Source organism: Equus asinus, unplaced genomic scaffold (assembly GCF_041296235.1).
Source record: "Equus asinus isolate D_3611 breed Donkey unplaced genomic scaffold, EquAss-T2T_v2 contig_334, whole genome shotgun sequence".
Lineage (NCBI taxonomy): Eukaryota > Metazoa > Chordata > Mammalia > Perissodactyla > Equidae > Equus > Equus asinus.
The window spans coordinates 48,362-58,144 of NW_027224999.1; the positions used below are offsets into that span (position 1 = coordinate 48,362).

The following is a 9,783-nucleotide window of genomic DNA, read 5'->3' on the forward strand; positions in this document are numbered from 1 at the left end:
GACCTGGACGAACGCCTCCCCATCGCCCGCCCCCGCGAGGCTGATCCGTCCGGCCGGTGAGGAGGCCGCTTGTCGGGCGCCACCTGCTGCCCGGCATCCTCTTATATAGTGTTCGAGGAGGTCGACCAGGTGGCCCGGCCTGGATTGGGGGGGGGGGGGGGCGCGGGGTGCGGTGTCCCGGGCGGCGGGGGACGGGGGGGGGTAGGAGTGGAGAGGGAAAGGTGGGCGTGGAGAATGCCGGGGTCGGGGGTCGGCGCGGGGCGGGGCGGGAGTTGGGGATGGGGAGGGGCGGGAGGCCGTCTGGACATGGAGGGTCGGAAGAGCGGTGGTGACAATGATTTTCATTATCATTTAGAAAGAAGAACGTGGACTTCTTTAGAGGAGTCCTTTGAATAGCTTCTCCATTTAGTTAACATACATCCAAATGGAGGTCGGGAAACTTGGGTCCTGTTAACATATGGATGGAAGTGGAAAGAACTATCGCGATGACCGTCCTTGTGTTTCTTTTATTTTTTCTTTCTTCCTGCTCCCCAAAGCCGCCCCCCCCACCCCCGCCCCGCCCCGCCCCGCCCCGCCCCGTCCCGTCCCGTCCCGTCCATAGTTGTAGGTTCCAGTGGTAGGTCTTTCGCGTTTCTGCTATGTGGGACGCCGCCTCGGCGTGGCTTGAAGGGCGATGCTGGGTCTGGGGCTGCGCCCAGGATCCGAACCGGTGAAAACCTGGGCCGTCGAAGCCGGGGGCCGGGGTGGGGGGCGCTACTTGACCGTTCGTCCACGGGCTCGGCCCCCGGCCCCTTGTTTTCTAGGGAGAGAGACAGAGAGACCCGATCCATTTTCCCTTGGCCTCTAAAGCGTGCGTGTGGTCGAAAGGCGACAGAGAGAGGGGTTCTGGTCCAGAAAGCCCCGACTGCGCCGCCGCGGGGATCGGTCGGTTCCGCCCGAACCGTCCGAGTCGGAAAGGAACGGACAGCTTTCCTCCTTTGGGCCCCTGACTTGGGACCGACAGGGGAAGAGGAACAGGCCTCTCTCCCTCACACCCTGGCCCCTTCCTCCAGGACGCCCTCCTTCTAGTCAGCCCGCCTCTGGCTTTTCCACACGCCGACGACCGCTCGTCGGCATGGACCCACCTTCCTTGGGGGACACCACCACACGACTCTCCCACTCGTCTGCCTGCCTTTCGTTGGCGTCGCTGCCAAAGGCGAGGGGTAGGGGTGGCGGTGGCAGGGACGGCAGGGGCCCAGCGGCTCTCTGGCGGGTGAGGAAGTCTTGCTGGTTCTCCTAGGTCGGTGATCTTTCTCGATCTCCACACACATTCTTCGTTTGGGGAGCCAAGAGACGCCCTCTGAGGAATCCCTATGGCCAGGGTCGATCACTTACTCGCTCACTGCCTCGGCCTCGGCCTCGGCCTCTGTCAGTCTTGTCTCTCTCCCTCCCTCCCTCCCTCCCTCCCTCCCTCCCTCCCTCCCTCGTCGGTCTCTGTGTGTGGACGTCTAGGTGGAGGCGAGGCAGGGAGGCCACCCACCCACCTACCTCGTGGTTTACCACACGCTCTACACGGAGGTAGAATTCCCATCCCACCGAATCCATCCTTTCCACGGGGCACAAGCCAGTGGCCTTCGGGAGTCTCTCTCCCCAAGGTGGCGCATCCGTCATGGCTATCTATTTCCAGAAGGTTTCCGTTTCCATCCCCTCCCCCCGAAAGAAAAAACGGCCCCACTCCCGGATCTGCCCCACCACGATCACCACCACCGCTGCCGCCGCCGCCGCCGCCGCCGCCATCTGCTGTCGCCCTCTAGGGTTGGACCGTTCTAGCTCTCTCCTCTGTGTGGAATCGCAACGTAGGTCGCCTTGGATGTCTGGCACCTCTCACTTAGCAGAAGGTTTTGGAGGCTCAGGCTGGGCCACGCTTTGGCCCGGGTCAGTGTTCCGTTCCTCTGGACGGCTTCCTCGTTTTCCACGAGAAGGAGCCGTGAAGACGGAAAGGAAGGGCGGATGGATGGCTTTTCCCGTGCTACCGAGTCCCTCTCCCCTTTTCCCCAAAGCGTGAGGGGCGGTCGAGAGGATCGTCTCTGATGACAAAAGTCAGAGGCACCCCGGGTCAGACACCGTGCGAGGCGTTGGTGTGTTCTCGAGAGGAGAACACGTCCCCGTCAGCGTTTCCTGTCGTTCTCGTTCCGAAAGGATTCACGCGCCACCCCGTCTCCCTCAAGGTCTTAGGGCTGTCGTGCTCCGCAGCCGTCACGTGTCGTGGATCCTGGGCACCACCACGCCACCCCGCCCCCCCCCCCCCCCCCCCCGCCATAGCTGTCGATCGCTATGTGGCACGCCTACGTTTGCCCAAAAGAGCAGTCCGATGGACAGCGTGGTGCTTTTCCCAGCAGGCAGGCAGGTGAGAGTCACCCCTCTAGAAGGTTTCCAAGCCCCGTTCCATTCTCAGAGGCAGCTCCTTTGGCCATCAAGGAGGCAGGCGATGGGGGTGGGGGTGGGGATGGGGATGGGGCAGGGGCCTCTGTCCCTCTGTCGCGGTAGAAATGATTGGGAAAGGAGGGACGATGGGCGTAGGTCGACCATCCTGGGCGGTGGTGCTTTGGGAGCTTTTTCTAGAAGAAGGAGCGAACGGCGTTCCCTGGGAAGGGAGGAAACCAGAGGAGGTCCCCCTCAGACCGACCTGGCACGAGAAGGACACACACTCTCTCTCTCTCTCTCTCTCCCTTTTCTTCCTGACTTGAAATCAGGAGACAAAACTCCCCTGCCAAAGGGGCCCTCCCAAAACGGGGAGTGAGGAAGACCTCCTTCTCTTCACGGCTGAAGTTCTCCCTGCCTTTCCTGGACGGGAAGGATAGCACCTACGCCCGCTGCCGTCGGTGACTTTTAGTCCCCCTGGAGAGGAAGAAATTCTTTCCCGTGGCCGAACCCTGGCGGTTCGTTCGTGCTGCAGAGGACGTGACCCTCTCTGACACACCCAGGAACCTCCTCGCTCCGGGTCGAGGAGAGGGAGTTCTGTTCTGTGGTTTAGAATGGTGCTTAAAAAGGGATGTCGCTTACAAAGGGTCCTCGTCCCCCTTCCTAAACCTAAACGGACGGCTCGGCTCGGAGGCGTGAGATACGTTTCGCATCCTCCTCGTCGTCTTCACTCAAAGTTTTATTGGAGTTTGGAAGATTTTATTTTTTGTCTTTCCTTTTTCTCCCCAAAGCCCCCCGGTACGTAGTTGTGTGTTCTTCGCGGTGGGTCCTTCTAGCGGTGGTATGTGGGACGCCGCCTCAGCGTGGTTTGATGAGCAGTGCCGTGTCCGCGCCCGGGATCCGAACGAACCGATGAAACACTGGGCTGCCTGCAGCGGAGCGCGCGAACTTAACCACTCGGCCACGGGGCCAGCCCCTTACTGGATTTTCAAAACAACTCCGGGGGCCGGCCCGGTGGCGCGGCGGTGAAGTTCGCACGTTCTGCTCCGCCGGCCCCGGGTTCGCCGGTCCGGATCCCGGGCGCAGGACCCGGCACCGCTTGGCGAGCCACGCTGTGGCAGGCGTCCCACCTGGAAAGTAGAGGGGGATGGGCACGGATGTCAGCTCAGGGCCAGTCTTCCTCGGCCGACAGAGGAGGATTGGTGGCAGATGTTCGCTCAGGGCTCATCTTCCTCAAAAATAAAATAATAAATCGATTCGATAAAATGTCAAATAACACAACCGCGGGATCACGCTTAGAGTCACCCTTGGCCCGATGATGCCACTCCCCACCCCCCCCACCCCCCTGCCCCCCACCATTTGGAGGTGCCGTCAGTGGGATTCGTTCCTGTTTGTCCATCTTTCTTCCTCTTTTTTTTTTTTTTTTTTAAAGACTGGCACCCGAGCTCATTGCCAATCTTTTCTTTTCTTTTTATTCCTCCTCCTTCTTCTTCTTCTCCCCAGAGCACCCCAGTACCTAGTTCTATATTCTCTTTGAGGGTCCCTCTGGTTCTGCCGTGTGGGACGCCACCTCAGCGTGGTTTGATGAGCGGTGCCGTGTCCGAGCCCAGGATCCGAACCTTCCAAGCCCCGGGCCGCTGAAGCGGAGCGTGCAAACTCAACCGCTCGGCCACGGGGTCAGCCCCTCCCTCCCTCCCTTCCTTCCTTCCTTCCTTCCTTCCTTCCTTCCTTCCTTCCTTCCTTCCTTCCTTCCTAAGGAGGAGGAGGCAGGCACTGTGTGAAGTCGCCAGTGAGTCTGTGGAAAGAGACGGAGGATTTCCCATGGGAAGCCGGGGCGGGGGACACGGACCGATGTCGTGCGAACTTGAAGGTGAAAGATCAAAAAACCCACACACGCCTAGAGCGGCGGGTTGCCCGTTAGGAGTTTGCTTGCCGGGCCCATAACGCAGGGCTCATCGATGAGCCAAACCGTCCGTGATCCTCAAGCAGTCTAGTAGGGTTAGAGAAAGGAGGGGGGCACTCTTTCTGCCCCAGATGAGGCGAGTTTCTCAGACAGCCACCCTGCCCCAACATCTTCCCTCCCTGCCTCCCGGCCCTTGGTGGACTGCGGCCTAAGGGTGGGGGAATTGAAGAAAGCCGTTCAATGGAAAAAAGCCCGAGGCCATGGGAGAGAGCTTCCTGCACTTGAATGAAGCCCTGACGCCAGGCCCATCGGAATGAATGGGCCTGACCTCCCCTCCCCCCTCCCCCCTCCCCCCTCCCAGGCTGGCGACTCGGCAGTGGAAGGCTAGGGGTTTCTTCCGAAATGGTGAACCGGCCCCCTTGTCCACAGGAAAACCACACACGGGTACAGCCTAGGCCGGATCTCAGGGTACAGCCTAGGCCGGATCTCAGGCCAAGTCGTCAGGGTGGCAAGATGATGGCGGATGAGAGGAAACTTGTTCTGGGACCGCACCGCCCCCCCCCCATCGCCTCTCTGGCTGAGAAGAGGGCTGGGGAGCGGTGAGGGTCAGGGGGAGAGTGGGGGCGGGGCCGGGACAGGGACCACCGGGCAGTAGGACGGGAGTAGCCCTGAGGCCTGCCTGCCTGCTTCCTTCCCTGCCGGCGCAGGGCTGAGAGAGGCACGGGGCACGCTGGCTCCTGCCCCTTCACTCATTCGGGAAGCCTCCTGTTGTTGCTCCTGAGGTGCCGGCTGCGGTGACAGACAGAGCAAAACTCCTCTCTCTGTCTATTTCTTCAAAGGCCCGAGTCTGAGCTACGACAGATTCCCCTGTGGCTCAACCCGCAACCTCCCATCCTGCCAGACCAGACCCCTTGTCTAAAAACCTCCACTGGAGGAGCTCTTCCACCTGACTCGGAAAGGAAACACCAGCCCCGCCTCAGCCTCACACCCACCACCACCACCACCACCCGCCCCCCCCCCCCCCGCCCCACTCTCCTCCGGACCCAGATACCTAACAGAGGGAACAAAAATCCAAAAATCCTGCTGCTCTCCTTCTACCACCTCCACTTCAGAAGAGTCAGTCTCCCCCGAACACCTCAGACTCTGTGACTTCCCGCGGCCTCCCTTTCCCCGTCCCCATTCTCTCCCCGGACGGGCCCCATCTTACACTTGAACGACAGCTCCACCGCTCGGGGCAGCTGGACACGATGTCCCAAAGTGGCCCGGACGGTAGCCTGGTCGATTCCAAAGGACCCACGCACGCAGTCGGCCATAAACGTGGTGTGGAGATCGTGGACGTTTGCGGGCCTCTGATGAAATCGCTGCTCCGGGGACCCCGGCGTCTAGGACCCGTCTTCTCCGTGTTCTTCACACCGTTGCTCCTGGGCCGGTTATTCTCTTCCCTCTCACTGACCTTAACGTTTTGTCTCTGCCATTGAATTTTGACTGTGCGAATGTGACTTGCCGCTGTAGGGCTGCGTGGATCTCTCAGGCATCCTGCTGTGCCGTGCGGGGGGAGGGGGGGGAATCCTTGGTGGGTGGGTCGATAGACGTCCCTTTGGTTGTGCCCTGGAGGGGAGAGACAGAGGGGACGACTCAATCCACCACGAACGCTGATGTCGCTCCGATAAACCTGTAGCGGTGATTCTAGTTTATGGCCCGTGTCCTGAAAATAACTTCCCGAAGGGCCAGCCCGGCGGCACAGCGGTTAAGTTCGCACGTTCCGTTTTGTCAGCCAGGGGTTCGCAGGTTCGGATCCGGGGTGCGGACGTGGCGCCGCTTGGCGAGCCACGCTGTGGTCAGCGTCCCGCCTATCAAGGGGAGGGGGATGGGCACGGATGTTAGCTCGGGACCACTCTCCCGGGGCAAAAAGAGGAGAATTGGCAGCAGGTGTCAGCTCGGGGCTCGTCTTCCTCGAAAAATAAATTAATTAAATAAATAAAAACAACTTCCCAAACCTCTCTGATAACTTGAAGCTTTGAAGTTTTGCGAGGTGAAATCAGGTGATAAAAAAGTCCACGGACGGGGGCGGCCCCGTGGCCGAGTGGTTAAGTTCACAAGCTCCCCTTCGGCGGCCCAGGGTTTTGCCGGTTCAGATCCCGGGCACGGCACGGACACGGCACCGCTCGTCGGGCCGTGTGGAGGCGGCGTCCCACATGCCACAACTGGAAGGGCCCTCAACTAAGATAGACAACTATGTCATGGGGGGGATTGGGGGAGAAAAATCGGGAGGGGGGAAAAAAAAACAGAAACGGAAGATTGGCAACAGGCGTTAGCTCTGTGAGGGCCGATCTTCCTCACCCAAAAACTAAAGTGAGATGAAATCAAATAAAGCGAAGGAAAAGATAAACCTATGAAATCCCATGTTTCTAAAAGTGGCCAAGTGTTTAGAAATTGGCCAAGCGACGGAATGCTCATGGGAAGGACAGTTCCTAATTGCTGGCTTCTTAGTTTTCACCAAAATTAAGGTTCGTGAGGGTTAAAAAATCTACTTAACAAATGCGATGAAAGCCACTAGGCCGGCCCGGTGGCGCGCTGGTTAAGTGTGCCTGTTCCGCTTCGCCGGCCCGGGGTTTGCCAGTTCGGATCCCGGGGGTGGACGTGGCACCGCTGGGCGAGCCACGTGGTGGTAGGCGTCCCACATATGAAATAGAGGAAGATGGGCACGGAGGTTAGCTCAGGGCCAGCCTTCCTCGGCAAAAAGAGGAGGATTGGCAGCAGTTAGCTCAGGGCTCATCGTCCTCAAAACAAAACAAAACAAAACAAAACAAAAAGCCACTAAAAGTGAATATGGGAAACATCTTTGTGTTCAAGGAAAGTGAGATGGCTGCCTTCAGGCAAGAGGGCCTAAAAAGTAAAGATCGTTTTGTCTGTGAAAAGGTGATCAAAGTTTCATGGGGAAAATAATCTGAGAAAAAGGCCTGTTCGTGGTCAAGTGGCCTAAAATTGGAACGAGTGGACAGATAGAAATGGCGAGCGATAGGATCTATGGGAGTCTATGAGGAAGCCATTGGGTGTCGGCCTAATTCGGCCTGACAGTGTTTTTCGAAAAGGGCCTGACGTGGCCGTCGAGCACGCATCGCATCCTAGATCCGCTTTACACATTTCCTACGGCAAGAACCAATGCCCTTAAGGGAAAGGAGCAGCTTCCCCGTGCTCGGGCCTTTCCTTAAGGAGAGGCATCTTTCCTTAGGCTAGGAGCGGATGGTTGCGCTCACCTTTGACCATCCGGCTCCCCTGTGACCACCCAGGCCCAGACAACAGACCTGCCACCCAGCAGTGTCTGTCGATCGCTGTGCCGACAGAGCAGTCTCGCGACTATCATCCAAGGGACCTTTCGATCCTATGTGAAACGTCCTCTCTGGGGGTCTAGAAGCACTCTGTACACCCCACTTCCCGGGCACCCTCTCTTCCTTCGGGAAGAAAGGCCCCGGGCCACAGTCCTCACATTTTAGCTCAGAATAAACGCACCCCGATTTTCACGGATAGATTGGTTCCGGATTATTTCCGTCGACAGAATGGAATCAAGTCAATGAGTTTCAAGATCGGAGGGAAGCTGATGCAAAATCAGAATTTGTTTTTCTCACTCCCGAAAGGATACTTTTCTCTAACTTCTAGTCTCCTCCTGATAAAGACATTGGAAAAGGTTTCTCTTGACCTCTGAGGGAATCGACACCAAAGACAGAGATCCTCCATTTTGTCAGAATGATTTCCTAGGCCTCCAATGGAGGAGGCCTCCCTCGGACGGGAGCTCAGCTTTTGTTTTGCAACAGTTTTCCTCTCTCTGCTTGCCTTTAACATCTCCTTTCCCGTTCTTCTTTTTTGGAAGGGAAATACGTGCACCGCTGGGGAAAAAAAAAAAAAAAGAATTTTCTAAATGACCAAAGAAGATCTACGACTGTTGTTATTTTGGTTTCACGGAGCAGTTCCACGTCCACATTTACTCCATTTTAAACACCCACACACACTCACAGCACGGCGCTGTGAGGATGTCCCGGGGAACTCGATTTGTGGAGGGAATGGCTGTGAGGTCTCTGCCCCCCAACCCCCACCATTTGGGTGCTTCTGCTTGTTGATGAGGACGGGAAGCCCTGCTGAAATCCATATTCTTATCACCACACGTGCATCTGCACCCATGCTCCCCCCCGTGTGTCGTCTTTGGGCTTTGCTGTGGCCCCGTGCGGAGGGAGACCTGTTTTGTGTTGTAAACTTTTCCGCGGCCAAGCGGCTCGGTCCTTTCCTCTACGACTTGTGGGCTCTGTCTGTCCGTCTGCCTTAGAGAGACCCTCTGGGCCGGAAGTGACAGGCTGCACACAATTCCTGACAGACTGCGGACAATTCCTCCGTCGTCACGGTCCTTCTCTGATGACGTGCATGGTTTCGGTTTGACAGCGACCCCCACCCCCCACCCCGCCGTGATTTTCTAAGTCCTCCCGGGAGCCCGGGAAGTGCTCGGGCCGCTCCGGGAAGCGGGGGCCGGCAGCCCCGGCCTGCCCCGTGGCATCTCCGGGGACTTTTCCACCTCTGTCCGCGTCAGCCAGCCGGCAGCCCCGCGCCCGGCCCGGCCCAGAAGTCACGTGGGGAGTCTGTCCCCTTCCTGGCAAGCCCACCCACCCCACCCCCCTCCCCGCCGATTTTCCAACACCTCCTTCTGCGCCCAGGGTTGCCCTGTGCTGCCTGGGAGCTCCGAGGTGGACACCCTGGGGCCTCACGTGGTGACCTCCCGCCCGCCCCAAGCGGGCCCAGAGAGAAAGAGAGAGAGAGAGAGAGACAGAGAGAGACAGAGACAGAGACAGAGACAGAGAGAGACAGAGACAGAGACAGAGACAGAGACAGAGAGAGACCTGACCCGGCGGTGGGCTCAGGCTGTGCACTCTCGCTGGCTGGTGACCCGGTTCCCTCCCGCTGACCCCTCCGCGCCGGTCGTTGGGCGCCATCTGGCGGCCGCTTTTACAGAGTGGCCCTCCTCCGGAGCCCCGGCGACATGAGCAAGGGATGGGACTCGCAGGACGTCTGTGTGGTTTCCAGTGTGGGGCTGTGTGGAACAGAGCTGCTAAGAACATTCATGCCCCGGATTCTGTGTGAATGAACAGGAACGTGGCCGCAGCCCCCACCCCGCCCCCCGCCCCAGCCCCCGGGAGTGGTGGGAGTGGTGCCCTCCAGACCACCCTCGGGTTGGATGCCTCCCTCCCTGGAAGGACTCACGGGACTCCACAAAAGCTGACTTCCTGGAGGTCCAGCGGAGACCCCCAAGGCCCAAGGCCCCCCCCCCCCCCCCACCCACCCACCACAGATCACTGTGGAAGCCTTAACGACCCAAGGCTCCAGCTACATACAGACGCTCTTAGGAGGCAAGATACACCAAAGGCTTATGTAGGTTGCCACTTTCGGTGGTTGTTTCCGCGGCGTGTCAGTTTTGGAACCCGCCACGCCCTTTTTCA

General features: G+C 58.9%; 1 long non-coding RNA gene across 1 annotated transcript; it reads right to left on the minus strand.

The window, feature by feature from the left end:
• Positions 1-3,144: 3,144 nt before the first annotated feature.
• Positions 3,145-9,244, minus strand: LOC139043713 (uncharacterized). The gene is made up of 4 exons (XR_011500781.1): positions 9,192-9,244; positions 7,814-8,187; positions 5,511-5,911; positions 3,145-3,632 (listed from the first exon to the last, which is right to left on the minus strand). It is a non-coding gene; the product is annotated as an uncharacterized lncRNA (long non-coding RNA).
• Positions 9,245-9,783: the final 539 nt, after the last annotated feature.